Genomic DNA, 23,886 nt, shown 5'->3' on the forward strand with positions numbered 1-23,886 from the left:
TATTAATGATAACTGAGCAATTAAGTGATAGGTTCAGACTGCCCCTTTGTCCTTGGCCTACTATATTGTGCATAAGATTTAACATGTTACATAAACTCACTCACTGTTCTGAAAGCATGCAATGCATCAGGCACCTCTATTACAGCGTGAGTCAAGGAGAGGGAGATTTCAGCCTTCAGTCTGATTATCCTTGCTTTTGTGGGCTTCCCAGATTTTTATTATAGTAAAACTGCAGTTTTTCTTGAAGAGTTTTCTTAGAAAAGCAGCAAAATGTATTTTCTAAAAATTAAATGAAGGGAAAGAAAATCTCAGATTAAATCCAAACCAAGATGCTTCATAATGCATGTTCTGCCCCCTCTACATGCATAAATCCCCATCTCGGCAGTTGACCATCTGTCCTCATACAGGTGGGATACAAAGAAAGCATCATTTATCTTCCCCATGCTCAAAGAAACCAGCAAGGAATAAACAGAAAAATGAATCCTGCCCAAGGCTGGTTTAATGTTTGCATGTCCCTTTTTCCATGATGGAGCCCCACTCTCTTTTGCGGGTGTGTGTGCGTGGGAGAAGCTCTGGGTGCAATTGCAGGCAAGTGAAGCGCTAGTCAGCTTGGCTCCACCACGTTCATTGGAAAAGTTGGGATGAAAGCAGCAGTGGAGCAGAAGGCAGTGTGGAAGCACCTGACCTCTAGTATATCCCCACTGATATCAGGAGAACCATATATTTTGGGGATGAAATGCCTACTTGTTCCACAGGGGTGTTAAAAGGATCTGGTGTAAACTCCTATAAGTAGCTCACGGAGTTCCATTTCCCATACATGCTTTTCTCCTTAGGGAATTATTTGGGTCTAAGTAAAAACCTGATGATTAGTTTCATTGACTTTAATGTGCAGTTCTACTCTGAAAAGTGACGCTAAAAAACATACTGTGGGCTTTACCGATTCCATAATAAATATAGTCAATTTACAAGTGAAAAGTAGCTTTTTTCCTGACTGCCCATCCTGCACCACAGGTGGGGCTCTTAGGGTATGTCTACACTGCAGTTAGACACTGTGACACTCTATACCTCAGGGGAGCACCCTGTAACACTCATATTCATAATTTTATATATATTTATATATAATTGTGATATTCATGAAAAGTGAGCCATTTAAGATATCATGGGAAAGGCTATGATTTGCTGAAAGCCGTTGTTCTATCTAAATATGTATATCATTAGTGCATATGAAGTTATAAGATTGTGTCGTACAGTTGTCACTAAAATATGCTGTGAATTGGGGAATCACCGAGATATTAGATCCCCAGAGACAAGAACAAGGGAACTAACCAATGCCTGGGCAGGTGTCAAACAACTATCAACAGCCATGGTCCAGCAAGAGAGTTACAATTCAATGACTCACTTACACAAGGCCACACCAGGGGAATTGCTCAGCCTTGCCTGGTGACTGAGCAATGCCCACCAGACGTGCCTGGACTTAGGTTCTCCAAGCACATGGAACAAAGGTATAAAACAGAACACAGTGGTCCCCTGCTTCATCCTCGCTCTTCTCCCCCACCTACGCTGAGGTCAATGAGAACGCTGGAACTGAAGAGACTGGTTCCGAAGCTAAGAGGGAAAGCCTGCGTATGAAAAGACTGTGACCAACCTGCAATATCCAGTGGGGTGAGAAAAACTGCTTAATCTAGATGTAGCCCAGTCTATAGGTTGAGAGTTTAGACTGCATACTTTTATTTTATTTTGGTAACCACTCTGACTTTTTGCCTATCACTTAAAATTTATCTTTTGTAATCAGTAAACTTGTTTTACTGTTTATCTTTACGAGTGAGTTTGCCTGAAGTGTTTAGTAAATCTGCTCAGGTTACAATGCTGGTGCATGTCCACTTTCCATTGATGAAGTGGTGAACCAATTAAGAAACTTCCATTGCTGAAGAAAGGGTCTTGAGCAGTACAAGATGGTATATTCCTAAGAAACAAGGACGGGAGCTGTGGGGATTTGGCTGGTGCCTTTCTGGTGTGATTCATGAGTGGCTCTGGGAGCATTCATACAATCCAGCTAGGTGTGAGGTTCCACATGCAGTTGTACTGAGTAGTAACAGCACTTGGAAGGGTTTGCTACTTGCCACCATTGTGAGAGAGACTACCCAGATTAATGATTTAAGAGGGAACAGCAGTCCCACAGTCCCAGGTTGTACCCCAGGGATCCTGTCAGAGACACCCATGGAAGGCCCGTGCCAACTGACAATCTTGTGTCAGCTAACAGGCTCTCCGGGTAGACATTCAGGGCAGGTTTACACTATGGCAGGGATTGACGCTCTAAGATCGATCCACCTGTGGTCGATTTAGTGGGCCTAGTAAAGACCCACCAAATCAACTGCAAATTGCTCTCCAGTTGACCCCTGTACTCTACTCCCGATGAGAAGAGTAAGGTAAGTCGATGGGAGATTTTCTCCCGCCGACCCCCCGTGGTGTAGACCCTGTGGTAACTCGATCTAAGGTATATCGACTCCAGCTACGTTATTCACATAGCTGGAGTTGCGTAGCATAGGTCGACTTACCACAGTGTAGACATAGTCTCAGGCTCAGTCTACAGCCTGAACCCTGCGTCCCTCCTACTTTGCAGGGCCCTAGGGCCTGAACTCCAGCCTGAGCCAGAACATCTACACCACAATTAAACAGCCCCTTAGCCTGAGTCAGCTGGCACAGGCCAGTCATGGGTTTTTAACTGTAGTGTAGATACAACCTAGGACACAAGCTTGTTTCTTTCCTTTGTGTGCATCATCCCCATTAATAAAGGTTCTGTTATTATGGTCTCACTACCGTAAGACTACAGTTAAGGAAGCAACGGAATTTTCTGTTTTAGAGGGTCTGTACCTCAGTGCAGGAGCGGTGGAAGGTCCCAAAAGTGAGGGGCCACCAGCCCCTGAACCATGGCCTCGCTCTCCTGCACCACCCCACCCCCTCCCTGCATTGCTCACGTGTATGGCCAGTAAAAAGTGGGGGCCATGGCCCACTGCCCCCCCCCCCATTCCAGCACCCCTGCCTCAGTGTCTCACCTTTTTTCAGAACCCTTTTTTGTAAACATGCCGTGAGGCATTTGAACCAAATTTCAGCTACTAGTGAATGTTTATGCAGTGACCACCCATGTGTTTGTATGTTGTTGGCTTTTTAGGAAATTTGGGAAAAACTAGAAAAGCTTGATTACTCTCCCTCCCAAGTATACATTTGCTGCCATCTCCTGCCATTGTGAGATCAGAGATAATCAACCATTCATCACTCCCTCCTTCCAGTTCATTTGCATACCTGTGGAGAATCACTAGTACCCTGGCTGTCATGGCAATGGCTGCCTTTGATAACCGACTTCCCTCTGACGACCATAATATTACCACAAGGAAGGGTCACGGGAGGACCTGTAATGAAAGCTGGCAGAGGTGACTGCCTGGGAAAGTTCAGTGCAAGTGACTTACCCAGCACCCAAAAGGAACTCTGTAGCAGGGGTGCCGGAACAGTGGAGGCCAGGCGGCCATGGCTTCCCACTTTTTACTGGCTGGGCATAAGGGCAGGCAATGGGGGGATGGGGAGAAGGGGTGCGGCCTCAGGGGAAGGGGCAGCACAGGGCCCCCCACTTTTAGGGATCTTCCAGTGCTCCTGCCTCATTGGCATTCAACTGCCTTAACTGAGAGACTGGCCTTTCTCTTCCTGCAATTTCCTGCCTCATTCATCACAAACCTTCCAACTTCTGCAACAGAAGAGGCAAATGACAGCCTCCTTTGTTTCATTGATTCCTTCCCAAAGTAGTTCCATCCTGTGTGCTAAGGGTAGATACACACACCCACACAAAACCCCATGGCTGTCCCATGTCAGCTGACTCAGGCTCAACAGGGCTTAGGCTGCAGGGCAATAAACTTGCAGTGTAGACATGCAAGCTTGGGCTGGAGCCCAGGCTCTGGGCAAAAAAAATCAGTGCACACCCAAATATATAAGATTAAAAAGCTGAAGTTAAGCACAGGGTAGCTATAACTTAACAAAACAAGACACAAAAAAGTGAGGAAAATGGAGAAGTTACACTATCTTTTTGATTCACGTTGGGGTCAACTGCAAGTCATTCACTTTGTGTACTTTGCAAAATAAAGTGTCTAGAACACTGTTTTGATGCCATAAAGAAATAATAAAAGAGCAAAACCTCTCCTTTTTCAATATTTTATGGCTTGTTTTTACTATTAGGTGATTCTCTTAGCTTTTTAGACATATTTGAGTGTGTAATAGCTCTGTTCTATTAATTATTCATATGAATGTTTATTAATTTGAGCACTGCTAATGTGCTCAACTCAGTACAGGTCATGGAATTATTTTGTGAGTTATTGGCATTTGGTGACTGTCCTTTTGTGCACAGGGGGATTAAAAATCTTTACAGAATTAAAAAACATTCTAAATCTTGTATAGTAATAGGCCAGATTTTCAGCTGTGGTAAATCAACATACCTTCAATGGAGTTATGCAAGTTTACACTAGCTGAGGATCTGGTCCATTATATACATCCATTTCCTAACTTACAACAGTCATTTGACTGTAGTCGTTCAAGTATGTGGAATCCAAGTCTAAAAAACAGCTGCTGGGCTTGCTGATCTACTTCACTGGTCCAGGGCCGCCCAGAGGGGGGGGCAAAGGGGGCAATTTGCCCCGGGCCCCGGGCTCCGCAGGGGCCCCCAAGAGAACAGCGGGGGCTCCCACCTCCGCCCCTCTCCTGGAGCCTCAGCGCATCAACCGCCGAGTCTCCGCCGGGGCCCCTGAGCCCCGCCCCGCTCATAGCCGCGTCATCAGGGGGTGGGGCTGGGAGCTCCGGGCTGAGCTCCCCTCCCTCCGCTCGGCGTGGAGCTCCCAGCCCTGCCCCCTCCCCACGCGGCTCTGAGCGTGACGGAGCTCAGGCCCCGCCGGCCACACGCTGCGGCTGTCGGGCGAGGCGCTGAGACTCCGGGTGAGGAGGGAGCCGGGGGTAAGAGGTTGGGGGCGGGGCGGAAGCGGGACCCGCCGCCGAAGCGCAGCCCGGTCTTCGGCGGTAATTCAGCGGCGGGGCCCTTCCGTTCGGGACCCGCCGCGAAGTGCCCCAAGACCCGTGGTGGGGGCCCCCCGCTGCCGAATTACCGCCGAAGACCGGGCTGAGCTTCGGCGGCGGGTCCCGCTCCGGCGGTAATTCGGCGGCGGGGGGGCCCCCGCCGTGGGTCTTCGGGGCACTTCGGCGGCGGGTCCCGGAACGGAAGGGGCCCCCGCCGCCAAAGACCCCGGGCCCCCGGAATCCTCTGGGCGGCCCTGCACTGGTCCAGATAATATATATCCTTTCACTAGCAACAGAAATGAAAGAAAGAAAACTGGAAGTCTTCACCAGACAGGATGTTTTAATAACATCTAAGTGTGAATAAAATGCCTACTATAAATAACCTAACAGCTCTCACATGAAGTTGTTCAACTGAAGGGCATCTAAAGGACATGATGGAAAGTACATCTTGAAGCCAAGGGTTATCAGTTTTATAGCAAGCTACCTCAGTCTGCAGCATCTATAAGCTACATTAATGATGAATAGTTTAAATAAATCTACTCTGAATTCTACAAAATACTTTCAGCTCTGGGGTGCTATAGTTCTGCAAATACTTACATCAATTTATGTATGATTTCTATCAAGACATGTTCATCGTATTGATATTATTGGGAGGGGGAGCCCCATAGCAATATTAAGGTTGAGAAATCAAACACTGAAAATCAAGAGATGCAGAGTTGGAGTCAACAGGTCAACTGTATCTCTACCTTTAATGCTTATGCCTTGAAATATATTCTCTCTTTACATTAAAAATGATTTGTCAATTAATTATAGGTGGTGCAGTTAGCAATGCCTACAATTAAGCTCGAGTAACACTTTCCATTACAAAAAGAATGAGGAGCACTTGTGGCACATTAGAGACTAACAAATTTATTTGAGCATAAGCTTTTGTGGGCTAAAGCCCACTTCATTGGATGCATGCAGTGGAAAATACAGTGGAAAATACATATACACAGAAAACATGAAAAAATGGGTATTGCCATACTAACTATGACAAGAGTAATCAATTAAGGTGGTCTGTTAGCAGCAGGAGAAAAAAAAACTTTTGTAGTGATCATCAGGATGGCCCATTTCCAAGAGTTGACAAGGTGTGAGTAACAGTAGGGGAAAAATTAGCATAAATGAGTAGAATAAATTGACACAAATCAGACTTCAAGAATTATAACATTCAAAAAACATAACTTCAACCTCCCTGGTCACTCAATTACAGTCCTAAAAGTCGCAATACTCCAACAAAAAAACTTCAAAAACAGACTCCAATGAGAAACTGCAAAATTGGAATTAATTTGCAAACTGGACACCATTAAATTAGGCTTGAATAAAGACTGGGAGTGGATGGGTCATTACACAAAGTAAAAACTATTTCCCCGTGCTATGTTCCCCCTACTTTTACTCACACTTTCTTGTCAACTGTTGGAAATGGGCCAGCCTGATTATCACTACAAAAGTTTTTTTTCTCCTGCTGATAAAGATCACCTTAATTGATTACTCTCATTATAGTTAGTATGGCAACCCCCATTTTTTCACGTTCTCTGTGTATATCTATCTTCCTACTGTATTTTCCACTGCATGCATCCGATGAAATGAGTTTTAGCCCACAAAAGCTTATGCTCAAATACATTTGTTAGTCTCTAAGGTGCCACAAGTACTCCTCGTTCTTTTTGCTGATACAGACTAACATGGCTACCACTCTGAAACCACTTTCCATTACAAGATTATGTTTTCAGTTACTTGTAACTTTACCAAAATTTAATTATTTGGCCTAAAATTCTCTATGCTGTTTGTCTGCCTCGGGCTGATTTTTAAAATTTTTTTTAAATAATTTGAAAGTTCTAATTCTCAGAAATGAAGAAATAAGTATTTTGTGTTGCCAGGTTAAAAAAATTGTACAGGAGTTTTGTTCAGAAGCATTAACTTCATGCTTTGGAGCACAGAATAGAAATGTGTCAGGGAGTTGAGACTGGCATTGTGGTGCCTTTTGTTGTCCCTGTGAAAATTCACCCAAATTCGGTCAAGTTATAAGCCCTTTAAAAATCTCAGTGTGCACATGCTCAGTAGAGCCCAGTCAGTTTGCCAGATAAATTCGCATCTGCACTGGGCATGCTCCAGCACTTCACAGCTGCCATATGCTGAGCAGGCTGCACAGAAGCACTATTCCCACAGAGCAACCGAGCATGCACCAACCCAGAGCTGCAGGAGTTTCCAGTGTGCATACTCACATTCGTGATTTTAGAATTTACTTTCCACAGATATTCTGCAACATTGCTAAAACAAGGACTTAAGCTAAACATTTTTACCAATAAACATACTAGTTAGAACATTTGTGGGAAGTGAACACAAACTGGGTGTTATACATTGGTTTTGACTCTTTCTTTTCATGCTGAGTGGTTATTTAGAATGATTATATGTTGTGGGGCCACCATATATTTTGGTATACTGATTTAGTGTACTTAAATAATTGTCAGAGGTACCTAGACTTAGAGGCACCTCTTGTCATTTTATAGATTGAAATAATATATTCTATTGAATATTAGCATTTTTTGGTAATATTAACAGAGCTTTCTTTTCACAATGCCCTTGAGAAATATCAACCCCATTTTACAGAAGGGAAGACTGAGCTACACAGAGTTTATAACTTGCCCATGGTCATATAGGAAATGTGTGGCAGAGTTGGGAACAAATTTCATGGCTCTGTCTTGTGACATCCACAAGACTAGACTGTCAATCTGATTTTATCTTCTTTTGTGGAGTTTCTGGGTATATCATGTAATGCTGAGTATTTACATTAAGTGAAAAAGACACATACATTTCTAATCTGAATAGATAACTTGGAAATAGTGCTTCTGTGTCTTTCATAGTTAAATGCATCCTACAGTTTTCCAAATACAGTGTGATTAAAAGCCCACATAAATGATGCATAACATTTCTAAGAAGGGGCCTTTTATTCCCCAATCAGCCCAATGTCACTTGTTCTGACAGAGAGATTCATAGCATATCATAAGATGTTTGTGAATCACCATATTGTTAATTATCCAGCTCAGAGAACTTTTCCCAAAACAAGGCTAGACTACAAGTTATTTATCAAGATTTGCCTTATACATAAGCAGGTGAAAAATGTTCTGCTTGTTAATCTTTATGTAAGTGCTACCAACCACAGCATCACAACAGCTCCTAACACTGAGAACTTTGATTGTACACTCCGCACAATGAGATGGGGACAGGGTGATATACCTGATCTTCCTCTGCCTTGCACCAAAATGCCTACAATTGATACAGGCAATCCATAGTAACTTAAAACAATCCATTTACAATGAATTTACAAGAGAAGGAAAGAGGATTATTAAGCTTGAACCAGAAAGCTGCTGAAAGTTAGAGCTGGTCTAAAAAAGCTGAATGATTTTTGTAAATGATTTGAGTTTTTGAAAAGTTTTCATCTACGCTACAGAAAACCCTCGGCTCCCTCTGCAGTCAGTCGATGAGACTAGAGAGCCTGAGCCTCTTCCATGTGAAGAGCTGAGTGCTTTCTCGGAGGCTGTCACTACAATGCTCACCATTTGTGCTTGAGAGGATAAGCAAGGCTCATCACCTGTGACATTCTACTCCATAGCCCTGCCCCCAAGGGGCTAAATTCCCCACTTGTTTGACTCTGTTGAAGTTATTCAGCATGGTTGAATCTGGGCCTCTACCTCTTGCTGAGATTTCCATGTATAGCCTTTAACAGAATAAAGATGCTATCTTGCTTTTTTATCCATATGTGAGGTATCTATTCACCCTTATACTCTGAATACTGCATACAAAATAATGTTCCACTGTGTTCAGGATTCAGTACAGGCCATATAGCAGCTATGAAATCACACTAGGATGAAGGCAGTGTGGATGTTTAACCATCATCAATCTCTAAAATTCATTAATCACTTGCCTTGGAGAGAGAAGGCATTGATTTTGTCATGTAACTGTGACCTGTGACTAGGGACTAGCAGTAACTATGAAGAAGGCAAAATATTTTTGAAAAATCCAGCACCAGTCCAAAGCTTTGCCTTCCCACATTCAGTTATTTGGATGTTGTTTCAAGTTCCCTCTTCCATTATTACTGAACTGCTCAATCCTTGGAAACTGCCCCGCCCCCCCTTATTAAACAACCACAACATGCTGCAGAATAGTCCAGAACAGTAGAGTAACACAATACAATTTAGATAATGCTTTCCAGCCAGAAGGCCGAGAAGCGGTACACTGGTACAGTATATTAGTGTGAGACTCCAAGAATGCTGGGCAAAAAGACATGCTGCACCATCAGCAAAAGCTATTTACGCTTAAAAAAGGGAAGTCAATTTTCCAAATATAGGGAGGATACACCCCATGATGAAATCTGACACAAGCCTATGCACTATTTAACTCCCATTCAGCAGGGCCATCGTTAGGATTTATGGGGCCCTACGCAGTATTGTTAAACTGGTGCCCCTATGCCCGATGGCAGCTCAGGGGGTGGGGGGAGGGACGAGGCAGCAAAGGCTACCGAGACACCCGGCCTGCCTCATGGCAGCGGCGAGTCACAGTTCCCTGCAGAGACCCCTGTACCCTCTCCCTCATACAGAATGCACAGCACTGGCGCATTCGGCTCTGTGAATACGGCCCCTGCCTAAGGAGACTGCAGCACGCGCTGGGTGTGTGGGAGCCTACCACTCTTACCTGCTGTCATGGGTGGTGGGTGAAGTTGCCGCTTGGGGAGGCTAGCTCCACAGCCCACCTCTTCTGCCTGTGGCTCTCCCCATACTCCATTCCTGCTCTGCCCCAGGCCCTGCCCCACTCCACCCAGGCCCAACCCTCTCCCCACTGTCTCCATCCTCTCTTCCCGCCCCCACCCTCCTCTCCCCCTTCCAGCCAAATCCTTGAACCCAAATGAAGCAACTGACATTTGAAAAAAAAAACACTTCTGCAATTTCTTTCTAAAGAAATTGAAGCATGTTTCCATTGCATGCCAGATGGTGACATGTAGACGGTACCTAATTAAAAGCACTAAACTTGGGAATAAAAAATGTCAGTCACAGGTTTTTTGATATGCCCTGAAGTTTGTTGGAGTCTTGCTGAATACAACATTAAATATTATGGAATACATGATGCAGCTCTTGTCAGTTTACATTTTCTTAATCAGTATTTCTAAGCTGATTTTATATTTTAAATGTACTCTTAAGCCTTCATAAAGTAAGCATTCCAGATTACTACATATTTAACTCAGTGAAACAAAGACATTATTTTAAATTAATCAGTCACAGAGGTTTAGTGTATTTATAACAGTGTTCATTGCTTTTAGAAAAAGGGAACACTAATTTACTCTGTGTGATCTCCATAACAATAGACATATTTATGAAATTTCACCAACTTTAAATATATATTTCAAAGATTTTAGGCATAACAAATTATTTTATATCTTACTAAATATTGATTTTGCTGGAGGGTTCTTTTAAAACTAGTTAATCAGACAGTCAGAAGTAAAGAAAGGGAAACTCTTTGTCCAACTATCTGGAAGAAAAGGGGTGTTGTCCCTTTAAGGGCTCTAGTCAAAGGTGAGGGGGAGAGGGGGATGAAGGGAGAAAGGGATGAACAGAGAGGACAGGAAGACTTTGGAAGCAAGGTTTTTTTTTACTATAGTAATTAAAATTAAAATGTGTATTTTTGATGAGTGGTCTTTTGAAGGATTTATTTAAAAAAACTATATGTCTGAAGATCCAAGCATTTAAGGCTAAATTGTGTGCGCTGCAGATCTCCAAACTTTGATGCCCACAATTCTGAGCTTTTTAACTGAAAGAGCTGCATTTCAAAATCTTTAACACCCATCCACTGAAATACAAGTTGCTTTTGTTGAACTTTTCAGCTTTAATTAGAAAAGAAAGCATTGGGCCAAATCGCTGGAAATCTTGAAATCTGTCAGAAAATTCTGATTCCCATTCTTGCATGTACATTCTAATCTCAACTTCAAACGCAGTGCGCTGTTCCACGTGGCATGATAGTGATGTAAGCAGCAAATCAGGACTTAAAAATATCCCAGCACAGTGGTGCTGGAACAATTTTTAAGGTGGGGGTGCTGAGCTGCGCCCCCTCTTGCCCCTGTCTGCACCCCTCACTGCCCCAGGCTGGGGCCAGTGGCCACAGCTGGGGGCAGCTGCAGAGTCCTGGGCCGGTGGCTGAGATCCCAGGCTGGCAGCAGATCCCTCCAGACCAGTAGCTGGGACCCGGGGCCGGCAGCGGGCTGAGTGGAGCTGACAGATGGAACCCCGGCTGGCAAGGGACTGGCAGCCAGCCGGTCCCCCAAGGCCAGCAGTGGAGCCCCCGGGACTGGTGGCCAGGACCCGGGCAGTGTGAGTGCCACTGAAAATCAGCACACATGTCATAGGTTGCCTACCCCTGGTCTAATAGTTCCATCTGGCCTTAAATGCTATGAATCTGTTGAAGTTAATGTGACTACTCACTAGTTTGAAGTGAACACACCTGCATAAATATTTGCAGCATGCTGGGCTTTGGTCAGTTCTTAGCCAGCTTATGCATATTGAACATTTTAAATATTTCCTCTTAAATCAGCTTTTAGCATTAGCCTTTTTGTTGCTCTTCTTTTAAGTGCACGTCATTCAGCAATATACACACCAAGGACTGAAAGCACTTTATCGGGTGGGTAATTCCCCACAATGTTTTTCTTGTCCCCCGTGTGCTGTGCTAGGCTGTTGCATAGATCACCACATTCACATGTGTTCTCGAAAAGCTTCCTTTAACTGCCCCCTAATAAAACACCTGCATTTCCAAGATTCTGCTGCTTTCTTATAACTTTATTGGACCATTTAGTGGGGTCCGCCACCTCCCATGCACCCCTCATGGCCAGGGTGCAACTATTGTGCCCTGCTAACAATTTCTCCCTCAAAGGGCTTCTTCAACTCCACTCAGGAGTTACTTGCTCATTCACCATCCCTTCTCAAGGGGCCAGGTTTAGTAACATATATAAAGCTCCAAAATAAAACTCAAAGTCCCACAACACAGTCCATCAGTTTTACCCTATTACCAGGTCACTTCCAGACTTTTCCTGCCCGTTGTCTCAGTAAGGAAACACCACACCTTAGATGCCTCTGTGGGAGCCTGCTCATTCCCAGCAGTCTCCAATTCACTCTGCTCCCAAGCCTTCCAGCCTATGTCCTTTCCTGCTTTGACAGGCCCTACCCTTCTGGAGCCTCAGGGCTCGGTCTCTAGCTCCCTAAGAGCAAGCTTTTCCCTACAACAGCTTATTGGTTCCTGCACGTTCCTAACCCTCCCCCACCTCTACAACCACCTGCTGCCCTGATAGGGAATTACCTGATCCGACCCAGGTAAACCTCCTTAATAATCTGGATTGGCTGGCCCCAGGCTCTCCAGCCCTTAAGGGGCAAGCCACCCTGTTGCAGGCTAGAATGTGGCTACAAAGAGATGCAAGGGAGTAGCAATCTTTCCTTACACAGTTATGGGGGCTAACCAGACATTGAGTCCAGAAATGTAGGAATAAATGAGGCAACTTGCAGCATAGCTGGTGGGTTGGCAATGGATGGACCCTTGACTCCCCCTTTCTTACTCACTGGCCAGAGTATCTGAGCTATCTTATGGTGTGGGGGGCAATAATTTATTGATGGTACAGGCCAGTGGTAAATTATTACCTGCTCAGGAGCAAGGAGGGAGCAGGGAAGGAATTATGACTGAGCGGGATGTCTCAGTGAATTCCAGGCTTCACTGAATCTATTGACAAAACTTTGACCCTTGACTTCAATAGGGACAGGATTTTACCAAGTGTCTCCTGGAACTTCTCATAAGGCCATGCATCTTAAAGTATCACCTCTTGATCAGGGCTATACCCAAATTTACAATCTAACCTAATATGCTCCTGAGTTATTAAACTCACAGAATAAAACACTTTTGGCCTGTGCATTTAATGTAGGTATCTTAGAATAAAACTTGATATTTTTAATACTTCAGTTTATGAATACTGAAAAAAGATTATTTTAGACCTACAACACTTAAGTGTAGACACATTAAAGGCAGGGTGGGTAGAAACCAACAACAGTAGGCCTCACTTTAAAATAACAGACCAGAATCAATACAAATGTTTGCATTTCATTGTTCTCCATATGATTTATGACTGTATTTTTCACCTCTATTCAACAAAAAAGCGAGAGGAAAGTCATTAGATTAGAGAAACATAAAAAAGTATTCTTTACCATGTTGTTTTATTGTATTAGTTAACTTCTGACAAGCCTGGGGCTTATTCATAACCTAATGGATGGGAAATGTAATAACATAACTCCTGTTAACTCTAATGGAAGTTAAGCACATTAACCCCCTGTGGAATGAGTGGAGAATAAATTTTCATATTTCAGTTTACATCTTGATTCACCACCAAGTCATTTCACATAGATTGCTGAACACCTGACAGATGCTAATAAGTTGCTGTCACTACTAATCATTCAGGGGAAGAGTATCATAGGCTATTTCATTTTTAAAGGTAAAAGTCTTAGGTGTGTCAATGCCTGTGTTCACTAAAAGGAGTTTATCTGGATACTGGAAGTGATTGATTAAAGGATTAGAAAACATGCCTTATAGTGATAGATTCAAGGAGTTCAATTTATGTAGCTAAACAAATAAAAAGTTAAGGGGTGACTTTGTCACAGCCTATAAGTACCTGGGGGGGGGGGACAAATATTTAATAATGAGCTCTTCAGGCTAACAGAGAAAGGTATAACATGATCCAACAGCTGGAAGTTGAAGCCAGACAAAGTCAGACTGGAAATAAGGCATAAATTTTAACAGTGAATAATTAATCATTGGAACAAATTACCAAGGTTTGAGGTGGATTCTCCATCACTTAAAATTTTTAAATCAAAACTAGCTATTTTCTAAGAATTATTTTGGGGATGTTCTTTATCCGGTGCTACACAGGAGGTCAGACTAGATAATCACAATGGTCCCTTCTGGCCTTGGAATCTATGAATCTCACAAAATAGTTATAAAATCCTTCTGGATTATATGTTTTGAACATGTCTATTGTTTCCTGTAAAATCAGAGTATATTATATATTCTGGAGTGGCTGCAGAGTAAGGCTTACTGCTCTGTCTTGGTGGTAGTTACATCATCAGTACAGAATCCCTCCTTTTGATATTATTTCCTTATTCTACAAATAGTGTTTTGAAGCTAGTGAGCTCACAGACACAGTATTGTCAGCCCTAGTAATGTTAATGCAAGTCTTATTATATTTGGTGTTTTTCATAGAGCCCCAGCTCCTGGAATCATGTGATTCTATAAGAATCTCAGTTTATTTCAGTTAAAGTTCTAGCTTTCTTGGTTGCGGAGAAAAGCTTGACAACATTAACCCTAAAATGTCAAAGACTAAAAGGCAAATAAAAAGCACCTGACACTTATAGTATTTAAAAGTCTCATGGTTTTTAAGACAATCTCATGATTATTTCGAGTTTGACTCATAATTTCTGAGCACTTGATGCTGGCAGTACTGCAAACATAATGACCCTGATTTTCAGTTGCTCTGTTCCCATGCTGAGTGTAGGTGTGAAGGGGTGTGGGAGTGGGTAAAGGTAGCTTTACACCAGCTTTGCATTTCCCATAGTGTGAGAAACAGAGAAGAGTGGGTGGGTAGTCTGCTATGCTGAGTGCACGTAACACTGTGGGACTAACTCTGTCCTTGGTTATACTAGAGTAACTGTATTGACTTCAGTGGATTTACATCAGTGTATATGATCAGAATTTTGTCCCTAATTCTCCTTTCTAAGAGTATGAATTTATTAAAAGCATGTGTGACAGGTTGGACCCCTTGGGAAGTCACTTGATGTGCTGAGATACCACTGAGTCTACTAGTTCTGCCAGCATGTGCCCCCTTTTACCTGTGTTGCTGAGCCAGTCTCTTAAAACCTCCTCTAACACACACACAGGCAGGGCCACGCCCAGCTGCAGATCAGCTCTGGGAAGACTCAGCTTAAGGGACTTGCTCCAGCACTTAGATATCGACCCCTCCTTGGAGTACAGGCCCAAAGATATATTATATTCGCCTTTTCCCTCAGTGTGGAAGAGGGTATGCACAATTTCTCACCCTCCCAGTTAGAAATCACATAAACTGGGTTATATTATAAGCCAGAAATAAATTTATTAACTATAACAGGTGTATTTTAAGTAGTTAAGGAGGTAGCAGACAGAACAAGGCAGATTACTAAGAAAATAAAACAGAGCATGCAAACTAAGCTTAATACACTAAAGAGACTGGTCACATGTGAGTTCTCACCCTAAATGTGATTCTAATAATATTTTTCACAGGCCAGATGCCCTTCCAGCCTGGGCCCAGTTCTTTCCCTATGTTCATCCTTATTTGTTTCCAGCAGTCATCTTGGGTGGGGTAGCAGGGGAGAACTGATGCCCTAGATTACCTCACTCCCCATGCTTAAATAGGATTTGCATAAGGCGGGAGGTCTTTGTTTCCTAGTTTGACACACACCCCCTCCGTCCCTTACAGTGGAAAGTTACATGAAATCCCAGGTAATGTTTTAGCATCACCTGACTCAGTAGGGCCCTTGTAGCCATTCTTCACAGGCTGACCAACAGGTTCACTGGAAGACTAAGCTCTTTTACAGTCCATTGTTCTTGTTCATGGGCCATCCGCCCTATCTGGCTTTTCCATTGTTGTACCTGAAGTGTTGGCAGTGGGAGTCACCCAAAGTAGCATAGTTGAAATACAAGTACATAGTTAATATTCCTAATTTTGGATACAGAAATGATACATGCATACAAATAGGATAATCGCATTCAGTAAATCTTTCCAATGACATCTCTTGCATGAAGTATATCTCAGTTATGTCACATTTGTATCATAGGGATATTTTCATAAAGAATGTGGAATGACAATTTCTAAGTAACCTCTATAATATACTCTTTTTCATAGGCACACATGAAACTGCCTCAGTACACTATTCTGTCATTTTAAGCCATAGTAACTATTACAAACTAACAATATAAAATGGCTGGTTCCCAAACAGTTTTCCTCTTCCTGGCTAAACAATAGTCTCAGGTTTTGTACACACGTGCAAGCCAAATGTACTTTTTAAATAATAATGTAGTGAACATCTCAGAGCAGAAAAATTCTGAATGTTTGACTATTTATGCAGAGAAAGTGATCAAGTTACCCTGTATTTTCTGGAATTAACAAGGCTGATAGACATGCATTGCACAAAGTGAGAATAGTGTCACTGTTCCGTTGGGTCACTGAAGCCTAGCTGTTAATATTAATGAAACCAATTGCATTCACTTAGGCATAGATTTTGCAACCCTTACATGGTTTGATGAGCACTTACTCATCTGAGTAGCCCTACTGAAGTGAGCAAGAGCTCATCTGTGTTAATAAGGGTTGCGCAATTTGCCATTTTTCGACTTAAATATGATCAGCCAAATCCTCTCTGTTTTTACTCAGTCCTTATGCAGACAAAACTTTTACTGAAGTCAAGCATAAATAGTGTCAAGTAAGAACAAATTAACTATCAACCTTTTCCACAAAAATCAATTGTATCTACCATTGCAAATATTTTAATAGACCACAATCCTGTACTGTGCTGAGCATCTATATTGCCATTGACTTCATTCTCACCAGAGATGCTCCACACCTCACAGGAGCAGGACCACAATCTCTTAGAAAAGACAACTGTTGTAAAGAAACAAGCAGTGCTTTAAACCAGATAGACTAAGGGATCTGATGCCATGAAGTGTTGGATAATCAAATTCCATTGAAATCATAGCTCAGCACTACACAGGATTGGGCTGTTAGTAAACAGCACTGATTGACACTATTTACCATTGTCCTATCCCAGCTTTTCACCTCCATGTGTATCAGCAGACATCCTGCCTTGCTATCTTCACAACAACAGACTCTAAACATAACAGCATCCTACCAGGATAAAGCAGCGTAATAGCATACACATTTCCTTTTCTTTTCCTCACCAGGAACATTTTACAATAAGACACTAATCCTTAATAACATGAGTAATTCATGAGTAATAGGGATTGTACCGTGATAGACAAAATACAGTACATCACCGAAACAAGTACAATGATCACGCTCAAGACTAATTCAAGAATGGTGAAAACCCCATAGTACTATCCATACCATGTGGAGATCACTGAATATTTCAGTATTCTGTAACTTGTATTTCTACCATTTTGCCTTCAAGTCACATGACCACCTCTTATTCTGGCACGAGGCAAAGCAATTTTGAAATGAAGAAAACAAAAAACAACCTAATCTAGATTGTTATCACTGACTGAAAATCTGTATTTTTAGGTCTTTCCCCTAAGAGTCTTCTGTTCTTTTTAGTACCCATCCAGTAAGATGATATATTTTATACCCTGACATTTTACAATGTAGCTTTTATAGATGATTTTAGGTTATGTTTGTCATGACAGGATATAAAATGTGTAAATAATACACTAAAACAAAAGGTCTACATTTTCTAATCTATTTCAGTCTGTCATTGATTACATTGGACTTTGCAATGGCTGCTGCATCATTTTGAAATTAAATAAGCAAGCAAATAATAAACTAATCCCAAACATGTAATTTGCTATCATGTATTTAAGAAAAATATAAATTTTCAGATACCTCCATTTTAGGTTGATTCTTTTGTATGGACATGTCTGACAAGATTAAATCTTTTATTTTGTGACATTTTTAATAATGTACATTTTGGCATTGACCATGTTTTTCTTTATAGGAAAAAAGCTTCCATCAAAATGGCTGTAGTAATTAATAACTGTAAGCTCAAACAGAAGACAAATGTATCGGAAATAGCAAAATTATCTAATAGTAGTTGTTTGGAAAAGATTTCTATTGCTTAGGAGGAACTCTTAAGGATCTATAACCAAAGCACAATTATTTCTCAAGCAAGCTTTATCATTAAAAGCCAGTTAACCTAGTAATATGTTTGTGTGGCAAAATGCATTCTCCGAAGCGCATACTAAAATGTATGGAGAATGCATTTTGCCACACAAACATATCACTAGGTTATTACTAGCTGCTAGACTGCAAAAGCATGGACAACTGCATTAAGAGTATAGCAAGCAGAAATGCCAAAGGAGATACTGACCTTAATTTGACACAGTCCACCCCTTTTCAGTACTGTATAGGTCTTCTTTTCCCCCACAATAACTTCTGTTACATGTGTTGAGCTGCTGAGATTTTTCTTTGCTCTTCTTCAGTACTTAGATTATTTTCATTATTCACCCCCACCCCCTTTTAACGATTCTGAAGAGAAAAACAGAATTGTGCTCTGTTTACTCTCAGCGGCTACAATAAAGCTGGAGAGCTTTTGAGCCCAATTAGTTCTAGATTGTTTGGCTAAATGGCAGTCACACTTCCTGCTATTCTTTCCCAACTTAGTTTTTCTGCTTCCAGTGGAGGTTTTTCCTTTTCTTGGGCTATAAATAGGTCTGCCACAACACAGTGTATAACAATAAAGAAGCAGGAAATATATTTAAACAAAGGAGAGCTCTTGTATTTTTGCTATTGAATACTCAAATGTATATAAAACTTTTAGATGCAGTTTTTTAACATGTGTTTTTCAGATGCTGTTCTCATCTTTATGAGCAGAACATTATTGGTAATAAAATGTTATTAGGATTTCATCCAGATCTATTACACAGCACAGTGATGGGACATAACAGCATCAGAATTCTTGACCTTACATAGTTTTCTTTAGTAACTAGTATTAATTTTGCTTGCCCTCAAACGCCAATGATGGTTTGTGGGTTTAAACAAAGATTTTATGTGGGGTTGTTTTAATAAATGCAAACAAAAAACTGTTTAGGGAATGCTGTAAATTAAGATTTCAAAATGTATAGTATAATAGGTGTAGGAATCACACACCATATCTAATCTTGTGAATTCAGACTAATTCTCCAATTTGTCAAGGTCATTTTTTAATTCCAACACTATCCTCCAAAGTGCTTGCAACTCCTCCCAGCTTGGTGTCATGTACACATTTTATAAGCATACTCTCCACTACATTATCCAAGCCATTAATGAAAATATTGAATCATTTTGGTTCCCAGGACTGACCCCTGCGGAACCCCACTAGCTATGCCCTCTCAGTTTGACAGCAAACCATTGACAATACTCTGAGTAGTCTTTCAACCATTTATGCACTCACCTTATAATAATTTCATCTAGAACACAGTGCTCTAATTTGTTTATGAGGACTGTCAGATGGGACTGTATCAAAAATCTTACTAAAAATCAAGATATATCACTGTTACTGCTTCCCCCCATCCACTAGGCCAGTAGCCCTGTCAGAGGAAAGTAGGTTGGTTTGGCATGATTTGTTCTTGGCAAATCCATGCCGACTCTTTCTTATTACCCTATTATTCTGTAGGTGCTTACAAACTGATTGTTTAATAATTTGTTCCAATATCTTTCCAGGTTTTAAAGTTAGGCTGACAGGTCTATAATTCTCCAGGTCCTCTTTATTCTCCTTTTAAAAAATACGGACTATATGTGCCCTTCTCTAGTCCTCGGGACCTCATCTGTCCTCCAGGAGTTCTCAAAAAATAATTGCTAATGGTTTCAAGATTGCTTCAGCTAGTTGCTTTAATATCCTAGAATGAATTTCATCAAGCCCTGCTGACTTGATTACATCTCACTTCTGCAAATATTCTTTAACCTGTTCTTTCACTATTTTGGCTTGTGTTCCTTCCCCCTTTTTGTTAATTGTGTTGATATCTGTTCACCCTTATTATTTTTAGTGACGACTGAAGCAAAATAGGCATTAAACACCCCAGTCTTCTTGATGTCATCAGTTATTCTCTCTCCTTTAATGCTAAGCAGGGACCTACACTTTCCTTCATCTTTCTCTTGAGCCTAATGTATTTAAAGAACTTCTTTATATTGCCTTTTATGTCCCTTGCTAGGTGTAACTCATTTTGTGCCTTAGCCTTTCTGATTTTGTCTCCACATGCTTGTGCTGTTCTTTTGTACTCCTCCTTAGCATTCATCCATGTTTCCAATTTGTGTAGGATTCCTTTTTTGCTTTGCAGGCCATTAAAGAGCTCCTGATGCAGCCATATGGGACCTTTACAATTCTCTCTCTCTTTCCTTCGCATCAGGATAGTTTTGCAGTTGTCCCTTTAATATTGTCTCCTTGAAAAATTGCCAGCTTTCCTGAACTCCTTTATCCCTTAGATTTTCTTCCTATGGGGCCTTACCTAGCAGTTCTCTGAGTTTGTTACCTAACAGTTCTCTTATCAGAGTTTTGAAGTCCATTGTCCTTATTCGCCTGCTCTCATTTCTTCCTTTCCTTAGAATCATGAAACCTATAATTTCATGATCACTGTCACCCAAATTGCCGTTCACCTTCAGATTCGCTATCAATTCCTCCCTCTTGGCCAGAATCAAGTAAAAAATGGCTGTCCCCCAGGTTACTTCCTCCACTTCTGAAACAAAAAGTTGTCCCCCATTCTTAGAACTTATTGGAAATTTTGTGTTTTGCCATTTTTCTTGTCCAACAGGTGTCTGTGTAGTTAATGTCCTCCATTACTACCAGGTCTTGTGTTTTTGGATATTTTTGTTAGTTGTTCTAAAATAGTCTCAATGCTGTGTTTTTACATGGTCACTTTTCAGAATAGCACTGGACTTTAACGCACAGGGTTCTCAGTGGTGTTCTGTTTGTATAGTCCCTTATTCAAATCCAATTTATGTCATGAATCAACTGATTGAGTTGCCAGTGTTTTGGGACATAAATTCACATAATCTGGCACAATTAGCACCTTGTGCAGTCTATGCCCAAGAGAGTCATAGGGCTGGAGTGGCACAGATGTGTGTGTTAGGACTGTGGGAGAAATCTTGCAAGACGTCTGCCAGTGCTGTTAGCCTCAATTTTCTTGAGCATCAAAAATCAATTATAACTTTCCTCAACATTAATCAAAAATATCTCCAAAGGGTTAAGAATTGAATGGAAGGCTTTAAGAAGGAGTTCTTGTTGGCACTCTCTGATGTCATCAGACACCAAGAGGAAATTCTCATCCATGGTGTAGTGCTTTTTTAAAAAATGTATTCCCAATGTAAAAAAAAAACACAAACGCTACCCCAGAAGCTACCTGTACCCTCTTCCCTCATGGAAGGCCTGGTGGAGACAGCTTCCAACTTCCACTTTAAAAAGCTCTTTGGAAAACCAGTAGCTGATGGAGCTACAACAGCTAATATAAAGACAGTCACTAGGAGGAAAGAGTGTACGACAGAAAGTTGCTGAGGAGGAATAATCAGAAGAATTGTGGTCTCAGAGCAGAACAGTGATTTATTTTGTCTGACAGCACCATTCCTACTCTATGGCTTTCCTAAATTGCAGAGGCTCAATTATGCCTTTTTGCAGAATCATGTATTTGTGATACTGTAGAGCAGTGGCTCTCAACCTTTCCAGGCTACTGTACCCCTTTCAGAAGTCTGATTTGTCTCGCGTATCTCCAAGTTTCACCTGGCAAAATCAGACAAAAATACAAGTGTCACAGTACCCTGTTATTGAAAAATGTCTTACTTTCTCATTTTTACCATGTAATACAAAATAAATCAATTGGAATATAAATATTGTACTTATATTTCAGAGTATAGTATATAGAGCAGTCTAAAGAAGTCATTGTCGGTATGAAATTTTAGTTTGTACTGACTTTGCTAGTGCTTTTTATATAGCCTGTTGTAAAAGTAGGAAAATATCTAGATGAGTTGAGGTACCCTCTGGAAGACCTCTACGTATCCCCAGGGGTACACGTACCGCTGGTTGAGAACCACTGGTGTAGAGCTGTATTGCCCAAGGTGCGGGGGGAGCACTGAAAGGTAGAATTCCTCTTGCAGCTCCCTGGCACACAAGTCAAGTGTGCAGGCTGCTATATCCCTATATGGGGTGCACCATACACTCCCACCCTAAATGCTGGTCCCATTCTGCAGCCAGTGTAAAGAGGGATAGTTCTATGGTGTCCTCTCCTTCCCACCTCCGTTTGTTTGCATTGCATTACTGGGGGAGTACAGTGTTAGGGGCTGATTTAAATAACTGCCAGAGGAAACCATATGTAGTGCACAACAAGTTTTATTAGTCCTGCAAAACCCAGGAGCTATGCTATGTATTATTGAGTGCCATCCACTGGCACTTTAAGCTATTGACATTAAGGGTATGTCTACACAGTAATCAGATGAGTGAGTGCAGCACTCCTGTAGACGTACCTGAGCTAGTTTTGATCTAGCTAGCACAAACAATAGCATGGCAACTGGGGCAACACGAACAGCACAAGCCTGCCCAGGAACTTAGGTATGTACAGTAACTCCTCACTTAACGTTGTAGTTATGTTCCTGAAACATGCGGCTTTAAGCGACACGATGTTAAGCGAATCCAATTTCCCCGTAAGAATTAATATAAATAGGGGCAGGGGTAGGTTCCAGGGAAATCTTTTTCACCAGACAAAAAACTATATATGTATATGTTTTAAACAAACAATTTAATACTGTTTTTAGTCCAGGCTCTCTCTGTCTCTCTCCATCTGTGTCCCCTCCCTGCTCTATATGGAGAAGGGATAAGCGGGGTGCAGGAGCGGGGGGAGGGGGACACCCTGACATTAGCTCTCCCCTCCCCCCCTTCACAACAAGCAGGAGTCTCTGGGAGCAGCTCGAAGGCAGAGGGCAGGAGCAGCACATGGCAGTGGGGGGAGGGACAGCTGAACTGCCCAGCAATTGCTAGCCTGCCGGGCGGCTGCAGCACAAGGAACTTAGGGAAGCGGGGAGCTGATAGGGGATGGTCCACCCTGGTTACAAGCCCCCACCAGCTAGCTGCAAGCTCTTCCTGCAAGCAGTGGACAAAGCAGGTGGCTGCCAAACGTTAGAAGGGAGCATTGCGCAACTTTAAACGAGCATGTTCCCTAATTGATCAGCAAGGTAACAACAAAACAACATTAACCAGGACGACTTTAAGTGAGGAGTTACTGTACTGGAGCGGCTGCCATGGCTTCACAATCCTAAGGCTTGACATTTCTCTAATGTCTTCCATCCAATCTTCCTACACACCTACAAACATTTGGGACTTAAGCCTTACAACAAGCCTATGAGGCTAGGAAGTATTATCGTCATTTTATTGATGTAGAAATGGAGTGTAACCCCTAAGGAGTTTACCTAGGTTCCTGGGGCTCTGAGTGCTGGTACTGGAAGCTCAGGGAGAGGCACACTGTCCCTGGGAGGGAGCCGGAGCCAAGGCAGACTCAGAGTCTGCTCGGCAACCAATAAGGAGTGAGATGCTCCGCCCCCGCCCCGCCCCCCCCAGCCAAGGGAGCTGAGGAGAGGGGAGAAGCCATTTTGGGAGCAGTCTGGAGCCATCCAGGGGAAGGGCAGGTCTGGCTGTGTGAGGAGCTGGAGAGTCTCAGACCTCCATGCAGGGTTCCCCCTGAGAACTGGGACCTAAAAGCAAGACCCTTCAGCTTGAACCTTTCGCGCTCCGAGGTGACTCCCAGTTTGTAGAGTTTTGCTGGGAAAACTTCTCCCAGCCGGGCTGAGTTTGCCCTCCAGCTCTCCAGGTCACAGAGCGGGCACCACATGGCACCACTGCTCTGGCTGCTAGGCCAGGGCCACTGCCTGCTGTGAGTATGTCTGAGACTAAAGTTTGGATTGGAGGATAGTTTTGTAATCTGCACCTGGAGCCCTGCACCCCTTGGTGGTGAGGGGGAATCCTGGGACTAGAAGCAGCCTGACTCCTGCATGAAGTGCAGGTCTGCCAGCAG

General features: G+C 42.4%; 1 protein-coding gene across 1 annotated transcript in view; it reads right to left on the minus strand.

Moving 5' to 3' along the window:
* RASGRP3 (RAS guanyl releasing protein 3) overlaps nt 1-18,420 on the minus strand; it is a 105,748-nt gene extending 87,328 nt beyond the window's left edge. The window contains exon 1 of the mRNA XM_039532479.1: nt 18,228-18,420. The gene's annotated coding sequence lies outside the window, so the exon portion shown is untranslated. The remainder of the gene's footprint in view (nt 1-18,227) is intronic.
* Between the last annotated feature and the right edge of the window lie 5,466 nt (nt 18,421-23,886).

This window comes from Mauremys reevesii, linkage group 3, assembly GCF_016161935.1.
Source record: "Mauremys reevesii isolate NIE-2019 linkage group 3, ASM1616193v1, whole genome shotgun sequence".
NCBI lineage: Eukaryota > Metazoa > Chordata > Testudines > Geoemydidae > Mauremys > Mauremys reevesii.